The sequence below is a fragment of the Maniola jurtina genome, chromosome 12 (genome assembly GCF_905333055.1).
Source record: "Maniola jurtina chromosome 12, ilManJurt1.1, whole genome shotgun sequence".
Taxonomy (NCBI): domain Eukaryota; kingdom Metazoa; phylum Arthropoda; class Insecta; order Lepidoptera; family Nymphalidae; genus Maniola; species Maniola jurtina.
The window spans coordinates 1273522-1294778 of record NC_060040.1 but is presented as its reverse complement, the minus strand read 5'-3'; the positions used below and the strand labels follow the sequence as shown (position 1 = coordinate 1294778).

At 37.7% G+C, this 21257-nt stretch overlaps 1 protein-coding gene across 4 annotated transcripts in view; it reads left to right on the top strand.

Moving 5' to 3' along the window:
* LOC123870599 overlaps positions 1-21257 on the top strand; it is a 191345-nt gene that overhangs the window by 94948 nt on the left and 75140 nt on the right. For 3 of the 4 annotated variants that reach the window (XM_045913963.1, XM_045913965.1, XM_045913960.1), the window contains exon 3: positions 9549-9579. The exons of the other annotated variant lie outside the window; for it this stretch is intronic. The gene's annotated coding sequence lies outside the window, so the exon portion shown is untranslated. The remainder of the gene's footprint in view (positions 1-9548; positions 9580-21257) is intronic. 4 annotated transcript variants of the gene reach the window in all.

Here is a 21257-nt window from a genome sequence, read left to right as displayed (position 1 = left end):
GGCTATTGAATTTTATACCCAATAGTTTTTTCGCCCCCTAACAATATCCTTCTTTACAATAAAACTTTTTAATAATATGGTGTGGTGTCCGAACTATTTTATAATATTCGAATTATTTGGACTTTGGCTCATAGTTCGGCATAGTTTTATACCTTAAATATTATTAATTAATCCCAAAGTTTCATTATATTTAAGTCTTTTTATCAGAGGATATAAATTACAACATTATTATACCTATTTTACTAGATGATATCCGCGACTTCGTCCGCGTTATAGGGTTTTAAAAATCCCGCGGGAAGTCTTTGATTTCTTCGGATAAAAGTAGGATAATCTATGTCCATCACAAACTGCCTTAGTTCTGTCATTGAAAGCGTGAAGGAGAAAGAAACATTCAAACTTTACATGTAGTACAACATTATTATACCGATTTTAGCACCGACGAAAATTGAGATTAGTGATTTATGTTGTTTTTAACCCCCACCCAAAAAGAGGGGTGTTATAAGTTTGACGTGTGTATCTGTGTATCTGTCTGTGGCACCGTAGCGCCTAAACTAATGAACCGATTTTATTTTAGTTTTTTTGTTTGAACGGTGGCTTGATCGAGAGTGTTCTTAGCTATAATCAAAGAAAATCGGTTCAGACGTTTCAAAGTTATCAGCTCTTTTCTAGTTACTGTAACCTTCACTTGTCGGGGGGTGTTATAAATTTTTAATTTACACTTGTTATATTTACTGTTGAGCACATCGTATAAAAAGTAAAAAACTCAATTAAAAGATGACATCTCATTTTTTACTCTAGGTAGGTAAATATTTATTTAGGCGTAACAATGGTCGTACCAGACGATATGATTTTGAATTAACAGGGCTCTCTCCGTCACTCGCTTCATACAATCGTAGTTCCAATTTCATTTGAATATTAAGCAACCAAAGTCCATGAAATTTTGCAGACATATTCTAGAAACTAATATCTGTGTCTGTGGTGTTTTAGATTTTTCTAAAAATATCTAGTTTTAAAATTACAGGGGCTCAAAGATTTGAATGTAAATTTTTTTGACCGCGTAATTTTGAAACCGAACATTTTAACAGAAATCTGGAAAACCACGACATAGATATTAGTTTCTAGAATATATCTGCAAAATTTCATGGACTTTGGTTGCTTAATATTCAAATGAAATTGGAACTACGTTGGTATGAAGCGAGTGACGGAGAGACCCCTCTTAACAAAGAAAGTTAATCGAATCGGATCACAAAGGGTTCCCGGCCTTAAAACGCCGTTCAAACCGCACCTATCGTTTAAATTAAATGAGGTTGGAATGAGGTACGTATATTTCAGCACGGAAATAAACGACCTCATTTCTGAATATTAGAAATCAAAGGTGGATTTTCGACGAAACGAAACCCGAATTTGGAGAGAATTTATTGAGGACATTTAAGAGTACCTACTGTACAAACATTTAGGGCCGTTTGTCTAATATTAAGACATAAAAGAAAGAAGGTTAGAAGGAAGGAAGTGGGAGCGCGCGAATCATCTTTTTCTATGATAATAAACGAACGCTATCAAATTGGTTTAGGGCTACTACACACGAGCGTTAAAAAAGCGTTGACGTGTAAATGGATACTTAGGAATGCATTTGTTCTATTTGAACGCTTTTTTAACGGACGTTTAAAAAAGCTCTCGATGAATGAGGCCTTATAAATAAAGAGGTAATTAAGTAAGTGAGTAAGATTTAAGAGGTTAAAAATAAATGTCAAATGTTAGATTTTCAGTGTTAGACACTGAGTAAGCAAATCCATAGGCAGGTCAGAAGATATAATGGAATAAAGGAACTCAGATAAATCTATATTATCTTCTCTAATAAATGAAATTGAAGAGTCTGTCTGTAATTTCGAAATAATTACCTCACATTAAGCTCATATGGTTATTGGAACTGTACCATAACCGAATCACACTTTTTTTAATTTTTGTCTGTCTGTTTGAACGGGTTAATCTTCGGCACGGCTGAACCTATTTTGACGAGACTTTCATAGATAAGTAGAGGATTACCCAAGGAGTAACATAGGCTAAGTACTTTTTTACCGACTTTCAAAACTGGAGGAGTTATATTTTTCTACCTAAGTAGGTACACCGATATCTTCCAAGTATTTACTACATATTAATATGAACTCTGAAAATATCTTGGGAAGATTAACCTCTCTCTTTGAAGTCGGTAGCGAATATGCCGATACAATAACATAAAACGTTCGTCGATTCGTTTTGCGAGTGGGAAAAGGGTGAAATATTATCATCGGATGCCCAATATATTTGCAAATGTACTGGAAATACGATCGGCAGCGAATTGAGGGGCTTAGGAATTGCTTTTGAATAAAGGTGTATTGTACAGACAGACGTACGCGAGTTCTTGTTTATATTTCACATAGCTTTGGCTCTCGGTTATGCCCAATATTTAGGTCAATCTCTATCAGAATTACTTTATTGATGTAGCTAGGTATTGCTATGCTAGTTATACTTAAAGAGGGAAGATTTGTATGGTGATCGATAAACTCCGGAAGTACCGAACGAGGCTTCGTGCATTATTATTTAGGTACGAGATGATGCCCGCGACTTCGTCTGCGTGGATTTAGATTTTCTAAAAATCCTATGGAAACTGATCAATTTTCCCGCATATAAAGTACTAACTCTGCGGAAACCAGGATGTAAGCTAACTCTGTACCTTTGGTCATCTTAGACGACATCATCACTTTCCATCAGGTGTGATTGTGGTCAAGCGCTTACCTATAGTGAATAAAAAAAAAATCAGTTAAACGGATTGGCAATGAAAAGGTAGCAGACAGACTGACACACTTTCAAAGTATGATAGACTCGATGGATCGATTGCTAATTTCAGCGGTTAGGTAGGTAGGTACTTGAATATTTTACAACAATGAACAGTTAAATCTATTATTTTCAGTCAAATATTTGACTTCGACGCCATATTTCTTAACAGGGCTCTTCTCCGTTACCCGTTTCATACAATCGTAGTTCTAATTTCATTTGAATATTAAGCAACCAAAGTCCATGAAATTTTGCAGACATATTCTAGAAACTAATATCTGTGTCTGTGGTGTTTTAGATTTTTCTAAAAATATTTAGTTTTAAAATTACAGGGACTCAAAGATTTGTATGAAAATTTTTAAGACCGCGTAACTTTGAAACCGAATATTTTAATAGAAATATGGAAAACCACAGACATAGATATTAGTTTCTAGAATATGTCTGCAAAATTTCATGGACTTTGATTGCTTAATATTCAAATGAAATTGGAACTACGATTGTATGAAACGAGTGACGGAGGAGCCCTCTTAACATTTCACCTCCCAACACTCAATATAGACTGTTGACAATGCCTACCTCAATTTCGCGATATTGCAAACGTGTCTGAGGTTTCCGATCTCATATTTGATATTAAACATGAGCTACCTATTTATACTTGTATTAACTTGAATGGTTTACATTTTCGCGTCTCTACGCTCTATTTTCTGTCACATCGCGTTTTATCAACATATTTATTTATTTATTATATTTTTATTTTTCATGAAGGCCAAAATTGTAGTTACAAAAAGACTAGATTCATATACATACATAGTTAAAATAGTTTAAGGAGTGGTGATAGCCTAGTGGTTAAGATGATGGTCTCCTATTCGGGAGGTCCAGGTTCGATTTTTGGCACGCACCTCTAAATTTTCGGAGTTGTGTGTTTTAAACAATTAATTAATATCATTAGCTTTAAGGGTGAAGAAAAACATCGTGAGGAAATAAATATATTATCCGAATTATGTTGAAAAGGAATAGTGACTGATTGACTGATCTATCCCTGGTTCGGGATTGGGATGCGGATAGATAAGATCGGATTTTCGAAAATTCAAACCCTAAAGGGGTAAAAAAAGAGGTTGTTTGTATCCTCCACGCGAATAAATTCGCGAGAATAGGCTAGTTTTCTTAGTAATATTTTTATACCACCCATCTGACAGAATTTACGTAATTAGAATAAAACCCACAACGCCTGAAAGGTTTTGTTTTCCTAATTAGGTGTTTTAAAAATTTAATGGCACAAAAGGAAAAATCGGAGTTTCCGGGGCAGAGGTGTCTCATTAGTACAATGACAGCAGGAGCGGGCAGAGGGGCAATTGTACTAAATGGAGTGTTTAAATACCGACTATCCGAGACAATGGGGGTGCTTTTTTATTTTTATTTTTTGATTCTTACATTGTTCTTACTAGTTAAGTCTAGAATGAATATGAAAATGCAGTTAAAGTACCTATTCTACACTTAGTTATTTTCTTACGTATAAAAACCAGCCAAGTGCGAGTCAGACTCGCTCACCGAGGGTTCTATACCTTGGAAGGATACGTGTGATTTTCTATTTTCTCACTTATAATCGTTTGCTACCATCGATGTATGTTACATTCATTTAACTAGGAATAATGATCAAAAGCGCTGATAATAATTAATTCGCAGGTTCGTTTTCACGGAAAGTGAATGAAATAAAAATAAAATAATGATGTTTCCACTAAGTGCCAAAATTCGATGTGCGTGTTCTCATTTGCGCGCTCTTTAGCTCGAGTCGATGACTAAAGCGGGATTAAATGTAATATTATTCATATTTTGTGAGATTTTGCTTCGTGAATATTCGTGAATTCACAGGCTAGATTTTCCACATGCTATTTACAGATAACATGTGAAAAATCTATGCGTCCATCTCTACAAATCATGGTGGACCTTGGCGGTTTTCCTACCACAGACATTATCGGGGCTACGAGCTCTTGTAGCCACAAAAAAAAACTTTTTATTCGTCTTTCAAAACTAGATTTACTTTTTAGCTCTTTTTATTCTTAAAACGGAAAACTTTCGTTTTAAAAAGAGTTTTTAAATTAAAGTGAAGATTAGAATGTTTCCGCGACATTCCTTTCGGTTACATTTGGGCGAGTCTTTTTACTTGGGACGAAAATGAATGTTTATTTTACTTGTAGTGTTCTTTTGTGAAGTTCGTGGTTTCCTCTTAAATCGTACTTAGTTCGCACTTCTTGTTTTTTTTAACCCCCGACCAAAAACAGGGGTGTTATAAGTTTGACGTGTGTATCTGTGTATCTGTGTGTCTGTGTATCTGTGTATCTGTGTATCTGTGTATCTGTGTATCTGTGTATCTGTGTATCTGTGTATCTGTGTATCTGTGTATCTGTCTGTGGCATCGTAGCGCCTAAACGAATGAACCGATTTTAATTTAGTTTTTTTTGTTTGAAAGGTGGCTTGATCGAGAGTGTTCTTAGCTATAATCTAAAAAAATTGGTTCAGCCGTTTAAGAGTTATCAGCTCTTTTCTAGTTTTCTTGTAGAAAAGAAGGTTAGATAACCGTTAAGGTTCTTAATATTATGTCAATAGACAAATGTCAAGCTGTCAAGATGGACGTTGCCTAAATACATAATTATTTATTTGAAAATGATGTTTTGGAAAACTCAAATACTTTGGATCGTCGGGGGTGTTATAAATTTTTAATTTACACTTGTTTAAATATGATATGAAAATGCATATTTCAACAATAGAACGAAATATTTTCACTAATTGTTCCCAACTTCATCTAAATGTTTGATTTCCATTAAAAATAACAATCAAGCTACAATAGCTTGCTGTATGCAAAGCAAATAGATCGATACTCATTAAGAGTGCTACCGATTCAAAACTGCTCATACGAATACAATGCTACTTAATTTAAATAAAACTCCAGTTTGTATTTACAAAACTAGAAAATGATATTGTTTTGATTATTTTTTGTTTTCTATTTACTTGATTTTCTATATTGTTGATGTTTATTAATTACTTTTGTTTCCCACGACTCCATTCGCATTTCGCATAGTTGTCTAATGTCTACAAGTACCTATATATAGTTTTTTTTTAAAGAATATTAGCCATGCTAATCATGACTAATATTCCCCTTTCCCCTCCAATTAAGCGTAAAGCTTGTGCGAGGAGAGGGTACGACAATAGTGCAACGCATGGGGTTTGAACCGCCGACCTTTTAGAATTCAGTCCGCTCCTCAACCGTTGAGCTATCGAGGCTTAATCTATTTTTTCTAGAATATATTATTGTGTTGTAAATAACGGGTTCGTACCACGATTAATTTGATGTTTTTTTGACAACATAATATATCTCTAAACCACGAAATAAGCTTAGGATTCTAGGCAGTGGCGTGAACAGAATTTAGAGTCAGGGTAGGCATTCAATAGTAGGCGCCGCTGGCCAGGTTGCGCGAACGTGTTTGGCCCCGTAACCTGACCATCAGGCGATGCGTGGAACGCCGTGGGGTTTTAGTCGGTAAAAGTCCGACATAACCTCCGTGCCTCCCCGGGCGCGGTGGTATCCATGAGGATTTCCCCACGATAAAAAAAAAAAATAATAAGGCATTCAATAGGTAGGAACTCACTATGTGGCAACTCATATTGAAAATCAGTATTGAACCATTACAACTAGGATAAGCAGTGCTTTTATGCCTTTATGATCTGCAATTCATTGATCCTAGGATAGCTATGAACTATCAGACTTAAGATCTAGTACAGCCTATAGGTACATACTTCTCCAGACTCAGTCACTCAGCGGGCGATGGAGAAAGCTATGCTTGGAGTTTCTCTACGTGATCAAAATAACTGTAGGAGAATCAGAGTAACCGACATAGCTCAACGGATTGCAAAGCTGAAGTGACATTTGGCAGGGTACATAATTCGAAACACCGATCGACGTTGGCGACCTTGCAGTAGAAAGCGCAGTGTTGGCAGACCCTTTCCAGGTGGATAGACGACGTCGAACGCCGTAGACAGTCGTCGGGAGCCGCTGGATTCAGGCGGCGGCGGGCATGTGGTGGAAGTCCGTTCAAGAGAATGTCCAGCAGTTCACAGTTGACATCCATCGGTTGACGATGATGACGATCAGATAGACAGACAGACAACTTACTTCATCCTTCCTTTTGTCGCGGGTAAAAAATAAATGGAGTGCACAACTTGGCAAACTTTAAGCAACATTTTCTTCTATAATATTGCGTTGTTAGAAATTTCCTCCAAACACTAATGCTATTACTTGATACGTACGAGATATAAATTGAAGATGGCTCAGCTTTTATCCTGTTTCAAGCATTTTAAAACCCGCAATGTGTCATATGCTTTTACTGTAGTCAGCATTGCGACATGAATGTAGGGTGACTATGTGTCTCGACTTTCAAGGACAAGTTCCTATTATACGAGCTCTAATCTTATTCTAGGAGAGTTTTAGGGCAAGGTAAAGATTGTACTTAGGTAAACAAAAGTAGTAAAACGCTTGACATCAAATTATCCAGTAGGTTAACAAACGATACATAAAATGAATTCAAAATCCATTTTATGTCTTTGTGCAGTGCCTTTCTATAGGACCAAATTATAATTCTAAAAAACTATAATCTAATCTAAGCATAAAATAATTTGTCAATTTTTAAGCTAAATGCCTACTGCACTAGCAAAAAAAAAATCGGAGAAATCAGCTCTGGCAAGTAACTTGCATTATGTTACTATTAAAATTATCAGAAACTAGATGATGCCCGCGACTTCGTCTGCGTGGATTTCGATTTTTATCAAATCCCGTGGGAACTCCTTGATTTTCCGGTATAAAAAGCTGCCTATGTTTTCCGGGACGCAAGGTACCTCTGTAGCAAATTTCATATAAATGGGTTATACGGATGGACCTTTAAGAATCCCATGGGAACTCTTAGATTTTCTGAGATAAAAAGAAAATTTCAACAAATGGTGACCCTATTCACAGCACTAATATCATTAGGGAATAGTGCACGTTCGCACACTTTGAGGCCTCTCCTTTTTTGTCAAAGTAACATTCTCGGAGATTGTAATGGTGTCATATGGTTTGACACCAAAGGATTATGCTTTTTATGTCATATCCGCCATACTGGTTTTTTAACCCCCGACCCAAAAAGAGGGGTGTTATAAGTTTGACGTGTGTATCTGTGTATCTGTGTATCTGTGTATCTGTGTATCTGTGTATCTGTGTGTCTGTGTATCTGTGTATCTGTTTATCTGTCTGTGGCATCGTAGCGCCTAAACGAATGAACCGATTTTAATTTAGTTTTTTTTTGTTTGAAAGGTGGCTTGATCGAGAGTGTTCTTAGCTATAATCCAAAAAAATTGGTGCAGCCGTTTAAGAGTTATCAGCTCTTTTCTAGTTTTCTTGTAAAAAAGAAGGTTACATAACCGTTAGGTTCATAATATTATGTCAATAGACAAATGTCAAGCTGTCGAGATGGACGTTGCCTAAATACATAATTATTAATTTGAAAATGATGTTTTGGAAAACTCAGATACTTTAGATCGTAGGCGCGGAATTTAGTCCAAGAAAATCAGTTCAGCCGTTTGAAAGTTATCAGGTATTTTCGGTCTTTTCTAGTTACTGTAACCTTCACTTGTCGGGGGTGTTATAAATTTTTAATTTACACTTGTCCATACCGTTATAATCTAGTCTAAGTTTTCAAAACTTTTGCAATTGGGAGTTTTATAAATTCTTAACAAGTTAATCTATTTAAAAAAAATCACATTTGAAAATGGCATACAGCCGCACATCGAATTTTTTTTCAAAAGATATTATTAGAGCCATCGTCACCGGGATGATGTAATGATTCTAACGATATAACTACATCCAAATCTGTTCAGGCATTAATTGGAAATTATGGCGGTATAAAGAAACTCACATAAGTACATGAACCCTGAAAATATTACACTCCTTTTTTGGACAGAATTCCGGAGTCGTGTAAAAAATACAAAAAGTCCTATTTTGTTTATTCCTTTGTTTAGAAAAGGCATGTTTTTAAATTTATGAAAGGAAGTGGGCTCCTAACGAACATCTCGCGCCTAGCGCGGTAATGGGAAGGTTTATAATTTATGGAGATTTCTCAAAAGCGAGGCTTTTTTGCGCGACAAGATGGCGACGAGATAAGAACAACTTGTGGAGTTTTCATGGTTATTTTTTCCTCTAATTTTAAGTTCACAACTTTGACTGACTGGAAGAGAACGCCATGTTAATATTAGGGTACGGTTGTACTTACGAGTATATATTATTTTCGTGGTACCTAGACAAGTTTTTGGAGCATTTAATGGCCTTTTTCAAAGACTTTACTTTAGAATTAAGATTTAGTTAAAACTAAATTACAAAAATTTGGACAGTCATAAGTGCATGACCTAACCAACGGTAAACCAGGTAGAGACGCTACTGCTCGTCTCTGACCGGGCGACGCGTATTTCCCCGAAAAGAGTGATTTAGCCGATTTAGCGTTCACAGTCACCTTTTCTAGCGTGCCAGTGTGACTAGGCGAGGAGCTGGTAACATAACTACCCATGTCTTTGTATTCAGTGGTCTACAAATAAACACTAAAAACTTATACAAAACCATTAACTTAGGTATTCCACCAAAATTCCTAAATACTTACTGTACTTATTGCTGATGTAAAACAAAAAAGATTGATCATAGCATTTCTCTTTGTTCACAGGATGTACTGTATTCCGGCTAAGTCGGGTAAGGTCCATAATAATATAAAACCAGCGATTAATTAATATTTATAATTAACACAATATTATTTCTTATCCAGGCCCACCCAGTTGTTTTTAACCCCCGACCCAAAAAGAGGGGTGTTATAAGTTTGACGTGTGTATCTGTGTATCTCTGTATCTGTCTGTGGCATCGTAGCGCCTAAACGAATGAACCAATTTTAATTAAGTTTTTTTTGTTTGAAAGGTGGCTTGATCGAGAGTGTTCTTAACTATAATCCAAAAAAATTGGTTCAGCCGTTTAAAAGGTATCAGCTCTTTTCTAGTTTTCTTGTAGAAAAGAAGGTTAGATAACCCTTAGGTTCATATATTCAAGTGTCTATTGACAAATGTCAAGCTGTCAAGATGGACGTTGCCTAAGTACATAATTATTTATTTGAAAATGATGTTTTGTAAAACTCAGATACTTTAGATCGTAGGCGCGGAATACTCCAAGAAAATCGGTTCAGCCGTTTGAAAGTTATCAGCTCTTTTCTAGTTACTGTAACCTTCACTTGTCGGGGGTGTTGAAAATTTTTAATTTACACTTGTCAAAGTGACTAGACATTGTTTTATGAAAAAGCGAGACCCTTCCAGAGTAGGTAATTAATAAGGTATTAATTTGATAAATAATTACTTAATTGACGTGTCATTAAGAAACTCGTTAAATATCAATTTTTCAGCCAAGTTGTCAACCCTTATCTATCTCGTCTAAGTACATAATTTTTGTTTATCTTTTTATTCAATGACTGAATGTTTTATTAGCTTGATAGACGAATCAGTTGGCTGGGTTAACCATTTGTATAATTTATGCCTTGTTTATTTATTCATAATTACGAGCTCTTTGCTGCAAAGTGATGCAAGTTTCCTCCGAGGTTTTCTGTTGAGGCTGTATCATCACCTACTTTGATAGCAATCAAGTGCATGCTTATTTAGTTTTAACAATTACTGATTTATTCCGACTTTAGTAGCATCGATAGCCAATTAAGTCCATCTAGTAACGCCCCTATCAAAGTCAGTGACGGATTAAGACTACTTGATGCCCAAAGCAATCCATGCCTGTGGGCCCCCCTATCCGTATGTCAACTAGAAACGGTCTTTAAACCATTAGTTTTTTGAAAATTAAGATGATGAGATGTAACTACTTTAGAAGTGGAGTAGGTGCGACAACAATCATAAACCAGCCAAGTGCGAGTCAGACTCGCGCACTGAGGGTTCCGTACTCGAGTATTTTTTCCAAAATTTTGCACGATAAATCAAAAACTATTGTACATAAAAATAAATAAAAATCTGTTACAGACAGACAGACAGACGGACGGACGGACAGACGGACAGACAGACAGACAGAGGTACGGAACCCTAACAACGCATAATTTATTTATTTACTGAAATGTGCCTTGCGGCTTTCGGGGGCATTCGAATTGTCGAATGCACAAGCGGGCAGCGAGTGGGCAAGCGGGAGTGGGGTTATGACTCTAGGTCGGTTTCTATGACAACTTAAAACGCGCGAATTTTCAAATTAGTCCTAGAAACTTTTTTTAGTGACGTGAGAGTGAGACGTGATGCCCTAAGGACGATTTTTTTTTATGCTTCTGGTGCCCCCCCAGATGTGATGCCCTAGGCAATTGCTTAATTTGATTAAGGGTTAATCCGTCACTGATTAAAGTACACGCGGTCGCTGGCAGCGCGCCAGTGACATGTCCACCACATGCTACAATAGACTAGCACATGTCACGCACTATTGTGCTACAATGAGGACAGAGTAGCTTCCTATGCGCTTCCCTATCACATGACTATGTTACACTGTCGATCGTTTTCGCATTACTTTTATTTTCATCTCATCACCTATATTTCATAGCTGATGCTCACGACTTCGTTCACGTGGATTCAGATTTTCAAAAATCCCACAGGAACTCTTTAATTTTCCGGGATAAAAAGTACTCTCCAGATCTATGATTATGACCATACAAAAAATCACGTCGATCCGTTGCTCTTTTGTGACCCGATTGAAACGCTTTGGAAACACGTTCGAAGACTTTGGTTTCAAACACTGAGGAATTTAGGACCGAGAACCAGTATGAATAGTTAATTAATTAATTAATAATTAGAATTAGAACCAAAATCTGCAATCAAAATCAGTTTATATTGTGAATAGCTTAACTGCAACTTTTACTAAGCTAATCTAAATCGCGGCAAAGTGGCAAAGATTATAAAAAGTAGAGGTGTAGCCGGCCATGGCATGGTTGGCGCGACGCCAGCTAGATGTCCACCATGCTGTACATTACACGCTATCTGACGCTGCACTGCGGCGTTATGGTGTTTAGCATACCATTATATTGCACAAAGGGTTGCCCGAGGCAGATTCCTGATTTAAATAAAAGTACTAAGTATAAAAGGACAACACAAAACTAAGGCAGTATTTTGCGGTTTTGTGCAACCTTCCTGGCGAAACGGTTAGTGCTGTGGTCTTAGAGAGAAGATATTGGCGCCGATTCTATTGTCTTTCTCTGAACTGAGTTGAGATGTCTACATCTTTTTTTTAATATTGCTAAAAAAGAATGGAACATGAATTTTACATTCAAAGACTCTAAATTTTAGTGCACGCTACAAATTTAAACAAAAGGCTCGCGACTGGCAGCTAAAGTCTCGAATTAAAACTGTCGAAATGTGTTTGTCCTTTTCATATTACATTGGTAAGAAGAAGATGCAAAGACTCCAAAATTTAGTTTTGCTGTAAGTAAGTAACTATAGGTAATTCTTTTGTGTATTGTAAAACGTTGGATGTGAAATACAAGTAACCTGTACAGTGTACACATTGTTTCAACTTGCCCTTTTTTAAAGTCCTTATTACACATTATCTGATACGATAACTAAATCAGATAACTACATATTAACTATAAAAAAGAATTCACGTTGAAAATTGAAATCCATTCTGAAAAAAGAACTATTAGATCCGCGTGAATTCTGATCCACGAATAAAATATAATATGACACTTTTCATGTCCGAATCGTACAATACTGAAATTCGCTTTAAAGGCTTTTACCATTTGCACATTTTAAGTGCGTCCGATATCGTATCGCATAGTATGAAAACGCTTTAAGCATAATCGCTTACGATTAGCATGTAGTAATTGCTTTTGTTAGCAAAATGTTCAGGTCTACGCTGTACTTCGAGCGTAGAAAATAATGGTTTTCAGTTTAACCGCTGCCGTTACGATACTTCGCGAGCATAATTGCATTTAATTTCCAGGAAACGTGTACCAAATGTAAGCGGTAATAGTCTAATTGTTAAGACGTCAGTTTCCGAGTCGGGCGTTTATGGATTCGATTCCGGTCACGTTCCTCTATATTTTTTGTAGTATGTGCCTAGTTGGTGCCTATTCACTTTTCTTTCGAAGGGCCCAATATTTTAATTAGTGGGGAAAACGGAAGCCGGAAGGGCATTCCATATTCTAGCAGTGCGTATTAGAATTTAGACACGAGGAATTGCTACCTCGTGTCTTCGAGGAGTTCGAGTTTGGTTATGCCATTAAAATCGTTGAATGTAATTGTTTGGGCGAAAATAAAAGTAATGTCTTCCAAAACGATCGACAGTGTAACACAATCACAGTCAGTAGTTTTTTGTATGGTCATAAGCAAAAATCTGGAGAGTAACATAGGCTACTTTTTATCCCGGAAAATCAAAGAGTTCCTGCAGGATTTTTGAAAATCCAAATCCACGTGGACGAAATCGTGGGCATCAGCTATTAAATGTAGGTGAAAATAAAAGTAATGCCTTCGTAAACGATTGTCATGTAACATAGTCATAGAGTCGACGATATTTATTTATTTACTATAGTACCGCCCACAGAGATACACATTTAAATTATACGTGTTGTTCCTTAAATTCTAGGGCTCTTATGCAACTCCACTTACGGGCAGTCACAGCGTGCATTAACATAAACATAAGTTGTACAGTAATATATAAAATATAATATAATAGCTAACCTAAGGACTATGAAAAAATGCCTAAGTTATAAATTTTAAAAGAATATAATAAGATGGAAATGGAGAAATGGATAGGTAGCTACTCCGTCCTCATTGTAGCACAATAGTGCGTGGCATGTGCTAGTCTATTGTAGCATGTGGTGGACATGCCACTGGCACGCTGCCAGGGACCGCGTGTACTTTAATAGGGACGTTACTAGATGGACTTAATTGGCTATCGATGTTACTAAAATTGGAATAAATCTGAACTTTTTTGAACTAAGTAGGCATGGCATGCTCTTGACTTCTATGAAAGTAGGTGATAATGCAGCCTGAGGTGAAATGTGTTTGCCTAGTTGGTGCCTATTTACTCTTCTATTGAAGGCCCAAATATTGTAATTAGCGAGGAAAACGGAAGCCGAAAAGGCGTTTCATCTTTTATTATTAACGTATAGAAACGAGGAAGAGAATCGCTTCGTACGAATCTGAGAAATTTTGACTATGTCATTAAAATCACGACAGAACTTTATAAACAAAGTAGAGATATATGTATAAGTAGAGATATATTATGAAGGTGCAGAAAATCACCGGTGGTAGAGTCACAGACTTATCTAGTAGAGACACTAGTTGTCCTACATAATATACTTAAATTAATTTTGATTTTTGATTTATTAACTTCTGTGTAATTTAAGATTAAAGAAGCAATCATCTTAGGAATGCTTTCTAAACGATATTTCTCTTGATATAACAACAATTATTGTTATTAATGTACAAAAGCCCTGAGCCATCACTTTTGACTTTGATCGACTACCAACTTCGGTATTAATAGCACTTCAGTAGCATCCCTACTCTGTAATGAGATACTCCGCTTCGATTGATCGCCTTTTATATTATACCTATTGTGTTTCACTTTCATTGAACGGAAGTGGAACGAAAGATTTCATAGCCACGCAGTTTATTTCTGATCTGCACTTGTATGTTTTCAGGTATCTATTCAGGTAATAAAAAAATTGAGGGTTAGGATTTCGAGACGCACATAATACTAGACTCTGAGGCTGAGAATTGAGATCTATAGTCTCACTTTGTTTTTGCTCAGACACTGTTAAAACGAGGCCGCGTTAATACCGCTGGCATAAATCTGTCTCTGAAACTTAAATCTGACCAAAGTCAGAGTTCACCGTATACCTAGATCTTAGTCTAATAGTATGGTGAAAACCCACACACGCTTAAGTGCGGAAACCAGCCCAGAGAGAAGATATGGCGAAAAACCCAGAATAAAAGGCCACGGAATTTTGTCCTCCACGGATATTAGTCAATCGTCTGCGTATGCCTTACTAAATTTATTATTACTATTATTATTATAACTAAAAGCCTAGTATGGGGGTTCCTATTTCAATTTTCATTTGCATTTTCCAAAATGCAAATGCATTCCAAAGTTTCGATGCTCCTGCAAAATGATTAGTGATAGGGAGGGAATATCACTGAAATAATACCGAAAGAGCGTTCACAGGTATAATTCCCACATTTCAGCTCTTGGCCGCTAACCAAAACGTTCCCAAAACGTGCCAAAACTTGCTTTATAGTTCCACCCACAAAGATTATGGACAGGTGTAAAGTGAACCTTAACACTACGGGATAAAGGCGATGCATTTTATCGCTTATGGTAAAGGAAATATGGCTGCGAAAATATTGGGTCCATGCTTCATGCATATATATTCGTGATTTTTAGGGTTCCGTAGGTACCTCAAAAGGAAAAAAACCTTTTTGGATTGTTCACTTCGTTGTCTGTCGTCCGTCTATCCGTCTGTCTTGTCAATAAAAGGGAATCTAAATCTGTAGGGTACTTGCCGTTGACCTAGAATCCAAGGCAGTTAGGTAGGTAGGTCTTACAGCTCAAGGAAGAAAACCCGAAATCCGTGAATTTATAACTATATTATCACAAAAAAATGAACCTATTCACAAAAAAAAAATACTAAATCACAATATGTAGATGGCGCAGTCCGTCATTAACTTGCAGGGTTCTACAACATAAAAGTGGTTACCTATTTTTCACAATGGTACGGAACCCTTCTTTAACCCATTTAGGCAGTATCATTATATTATTTTCAAATAAAAAAAAAAGGTCTCTATATCCTAGACGTACACAACTTGGGTCGTTTTATGGTAGGTAAATGTATGCCTATTATGAGGTTAACGACCCCACAGAAAGCATTATGGCGCCCAACACCCGTCGCTGATAACATAACACACGGCAATCGGCTGAGTGGAGTTGTGTGTTGCACCTGAAATTATGATATCTACGAGTAAGTACGGTAGAAACGGCAGGGTAAGGTTTTTAGGGTTCCGTACCTCAAAAGGAAAAACGGAACCCTTATAGGATAACTTTGTCGTCTGTCTGTCTGTCTATCTGTCTCTCTGTCCGTCGTGTCTGTCAAGAAACCTATAGGGTACTTCCCGTTGACGTAGAATCATGAAAATTGATAGGTAGCTAGGTTTTATAGCACAAGTACAGGAATAAATCTGAAAACCGCGAAGTTGTGGTTACATCATTAAAAAAATAAAATGTGTTTCAATTTTTTAAATAAGATAACTATCCCAAGTGGGGTATCATATGAAAGGGATTTACCTGTACATCCTAAAACAGATTTTTATTTATTTTTATTTATAACAGTTTTTGATTTATCGTGCAAAATGTTGGAAAAATACCTGAGTACGCAACCCTCAGCGCGCGAGTCTGACTAGCACTTGGCCGGTTTTTTTTATTATGAATACCTACTACCATTTAGGAGCATGATAATTTATTGTGGTTCAAGGATTTTTTTTATAATTTTTAAATACATATCAGAATTTTACATTAGTACATTATTTTATCATTAAATTCTCATTGTAATGTACATGTAGCACACAAAGGGAACTGTATTGTTATAACTCAACTAATGTTTAATTTATGTTGCCAGTAATTAGTAAAAGCAACATAGTTGCCGGTTTTGCCCAATTATTGTATAATAAGCGCTGCAGTGCCGTAAACACAGTAATTACAATTAAAATATACCTACGCTCTCTGGTGATAATAACTGACCGCTTTAAAAAAAAAATTCAGATACAAGTTAGTTCTTTGGATTTTTCCTTTATAATAATAATAATAATAATAATCTTTATTTATTTAAGCTACAAAGGCCCACAATATTATGTTAGTAAACATCTTAACCTATGTTAGTAACTAAATTATAATGTAATGTATGTTAGTAAGAAACTTATTCTATGTTAGTTAATATAATTAATATACTTATTAACTAATGCAGACATCCAGTGCGCTTTGAGAGCGCTGTCCTGTCTGTCTGCTATCACTTTCAGGATAATGTTGGGACTTCTCTCCAGCCTGCTTTTAATTGAGGCGATCCGTTTCCGCATTATTGCGAAGAAACCGTCTACACGGTTCTCCGCAAACATACCGGACGCGCTACAGTATCGAGGCAGTCCCAACATTATTCTGAAGATGTTATTATACTGGACTCGGAGAGCGTTTATAGATTTTTGGGTATAGTCAACCCACAGACTGCACGTGTAGAAGCTCTGACAAAAGGACTTGAACAAAGTGACCTTAACTTCTTTTGTGCAACGTGCGAATCTGCGAGCTATCATATTCCCTCTAACCGCCAACGCCCTCCGTTCCCTATCTATGTCACAGTTATCTTTCATGTCTGCTGTAACCACATGACCCAGGTATGTGAATTTGGGCACCCTAACCAGCTCTGCACCGTACAGTCTCACTGGAGGTACATAGCTGGGAGAAATGCTACCCGCCGCAAAGACCATTAGCATGCTTTTTTTTACATTATATTTAAGTCCATGCTTTTCAGCATAGTCTTCGCACACCCTCAGCAAATCTCTCAGCGCACAGACCGATGGGCTCAGCAGCACCATATCATCCGCGTAACTGATGTTATTAATCATCTGATTATCAATCGAACATCCCGCATGCATGCTGCTGAGCCCCTCGATCAGCTCGTTCATGTACAGGCTGAAAAGCTTCGGTGAGCTCCGTCCACCTTGCCTGACTCCGCATTCCAGCCTATACGTGTCCGAGTATACCCCCGCCCACCTTACCTGGTTAGCCTGCCTTGCATACCAGTGCCTAAAGATGCTGATGAGTTCCTGCGGCATGCCAGTGCGTCTGAGCTTGTCCCAGAGTATTGGGTAAGACACCAGATCAAACGCTTTTGAGAGATCCAAGAAGCAGGCGTACACTGGTGTTTTCCTGCTCGTATAATACTTGACGGTCTCCTTTAGGGTCAACACGGCACTCTCGGTGGAGAGCCCCGCCCTAAACCCAAACTGTGCATCATGCAGGTCTAGGTATTGATCCAGTTGTCTATCCAGGAGGCCGTCAAGTACCTTGGCTGTTATGGTAGCTAATGAAATCGGTCTATAGTTTTTGATATCTGTAACGTCCCCCGTTCTGTCCTTCACAACTGGCACCACCACATTCCTCATCAATTCCTCTGGCAAGTATGAATGGACCATGCATATGTTATACAGCAGACATAAAACTCTAGGCAAGTGCACACCAGCATACTGAAGATGCTCAATGCTCAACCCATCATGCCCTGGCGATTTTCCACGAGTCATACACTTGACAATCTTCTTGACCTCTTCAGTTTTAAAAAAGGCCAAGGTGTGATTAGGTCCAGCATCAAGTCCCTCCACTGTATGCTCACTTACATAATCGTGCGTAACAGGCACCGCTTGCACCCTGAAATGATTCATAAACAAATTGGCTATGTCCTTGGTGTTACTAATTCCGCCGACACACACAGGCAGGCCAGGCCTTGGCGTTAAACTTCTGGTACACTTCCAAAATTCTTTAAACTTTTTATTCTTATGATTTTTAGCAATAATATCCATTTTAATTTCGTCTTGGTGTCTAATACACCATTTTAATTTAGATTTAAATATTTTCCTGCTTTTAACCATAGAATCATAATACTGACCCACGGAGGGCTTGCCAAAATATACCCATACATGAAAGCAACGCTTAGCCTCCCTGTGCGCCTCGCCTACATGTCGATTCCAACCTACCACTACTTTATTTTTATTTTTACAATTTTTTTCCCTATAAGTAGCAATCGCAGCCTTTGACATTACATTTACTATTCTTAGGTACATATCATCAATAAGTAGCCTATGATCGACACACTGACACATCTTATTCTTCACACATTCAATCATTTCACAAGGAAAATCTATGTAACGTAGCTCCTCATTACAAATTTGAGTGTACTTCTCTACCTGAGTCAAGTCCCTACACCCCCATATAACCCTATTTATCTCTTTTTCTCTACCCGATGTCGGCATTGAGCGACGAAAAGCACCAAGATTACAATTAATGACAAGTGGAAAATGGTCAGAGGAGTGCACACCATATTCCACAGAAATGTCCTGAATAGTTATTTTAGCCGCTCCCGTAACTAAGCAATGGTCTAACCATCGCCTACAGTTGTTATGAGCATCACTAATGAACGTAAATGTGTCCGAGTCAATACCTAGCAGCTCAATATCCGCACATATCAATTTTTGCTCCGTGCAAAACGATAAAAGTTCCTTTCCAAAACACCCAGTCGGGTGGGCATTAAAGTCCCCAAGTAAAAAAGCATGTTCCGCCCCTGCATTCTCAATAATAGCACTTAACTCACCTAAACACTCCGTAAATATAACTAAATTTTCCATACAATCAGTAGGCATGTATACACTGCACACTACATACTCGCAACCATTCTTTGAGATTTTTATCGCAGCTATACGATTATTATTCGATTCGATAATACACACGTTATCAAACATCGATTTACGCCACAGAACCGCAACGCCGCCATGCGGCCGGCCGCGCAATATGCCCGATGTGATGTCAACAGCAGATTTTCCGTGAAATTCAAAGTCATCGTGTATCTGACCCAAGAAAGAGATATCGTAGGGCAACAACCAAGTCTCCTGCAACGCTATAATATCCACTTCATGGCAGAGTTGTCTTATTTCATGGACAGAAGTCTTGACATTTTTACAATTATAACTAATAATCTTATTTACGTAGTTCGTACTGGCCATTTAAGTTTGTAAAGGAACCGTATTCGCAGCTATACTGTGTCTAAAATATATAAAATTACGGAAGGAAATCCCCTCCGGCCATAACGTATCATTTAAGTACAGATTCCTTTTGCCTTTAGACACCCATACTTTATATGAATTGTAGCCTTTATCTATCTTCATATTTATTTTTTCTAGCTGCACTACTTCCTGAGTATTACTATGTACATGTAGTCTATAATATCTTTTTCAGTGGTATCTTTATGCACATTCGATATAAACAACGGCACCTTAGTCTCAGCTGCCCTAAACTTGCAATTCTGCTCACTAGGGGCCTTTCCAGTCTTACCTTCAAAGCGGTTCCTATACCTTCGTCGTCTCACTTCCGTCCACTCCTCCGGTGACTCCCTCCGCTTCCAGTCTCCTTCCTTTCGGACCACGTCAGCCATAGTAGCCACAGGACACACTCCATCACTACCTCGATTCGTCGAGACCAGTTCCGGTACCGGCCGAAGGGGCTGACGGCCAGGAGGTGCACCCTCACACGTCAGTTGTGACGAAATCGTGGCACCGCCGCCCTCGCCCTCTGAATGAGTAGTATTCTTATTATTCACCATGTGTAGCAGCCCTTCAGGCCCACTATCCAAACATATGGAGATGTTCGCGTTCGACGCTCCTCTTCGTTTATTTACATTTTTAAAGCAACTAGCCGGTGGCGGCTGTGGTGACCGGTCACTCGGTGAGCTCTGACATTTGGGTGAAGCCATATCCACGGTATGCACCTGCAGCATTTCTTTTGTAACATAGTTGGATTTAATAAGCTTAATCTCCTCCTGCAGAATGACCAGATCCTTTAACACTCGGGTCGCATCTATGTGGTCAAATGTCACGGGTGGTAATTTATGGAGCTCACGGGCCACGAAAATAGGAAATCTTTCCGCATCTGTCTCCTTAAACAAACATATAATATCTTCCAGCTCCCTTTGTGCTTTTCCATCCTTCCGTCGCGAGATATTTCGTTTTTTTGTCGTTACTGAGTCATACAATAACATCTTAGCCTTAGATATTTCTTCCTCCGTAAAAGCCGTTACACACAATCTAATTAAACTTTCATTATCCATAACCCGTAATTTTCCCTGTATGTAACATAAAATTTCATTTATTATAACCCCACAGCCACAAGTAATTAAATTTGAAGCCATAATTCAAAATCGACAACTAATCAATTTCACTAATCACATCATGTAGGTACTCGCTCCCGTGCGCCCACGCACAACCGGTTTAGGCCGCGCGGGACGACAGACTGATGTATTTATGTATGTGCTATAAGACCTAAGTACCTACCAGCCAAATTTCATGATTCTAGGTCAAAGGAAAGTGCCATGTAGGTTTTCTTGACAGACACGACAGACGGACAGACAGACAGACAACAAAATGATCTATAAAAGTTCCGTTTTTCCTTTTGAAGTACGGAACCCTAAAAATGTGCTCTTACCAGAACACACCGTAAACAAGTTTCTGAAACTCTCGGGAGCTCTTAAAGAGGCAGTTTGCGTAACTTTTTTAAAATAATAAAACTCATGTTGGAGTTCGTTAGCATCGGGAAATGTTTCAATAATAACAAC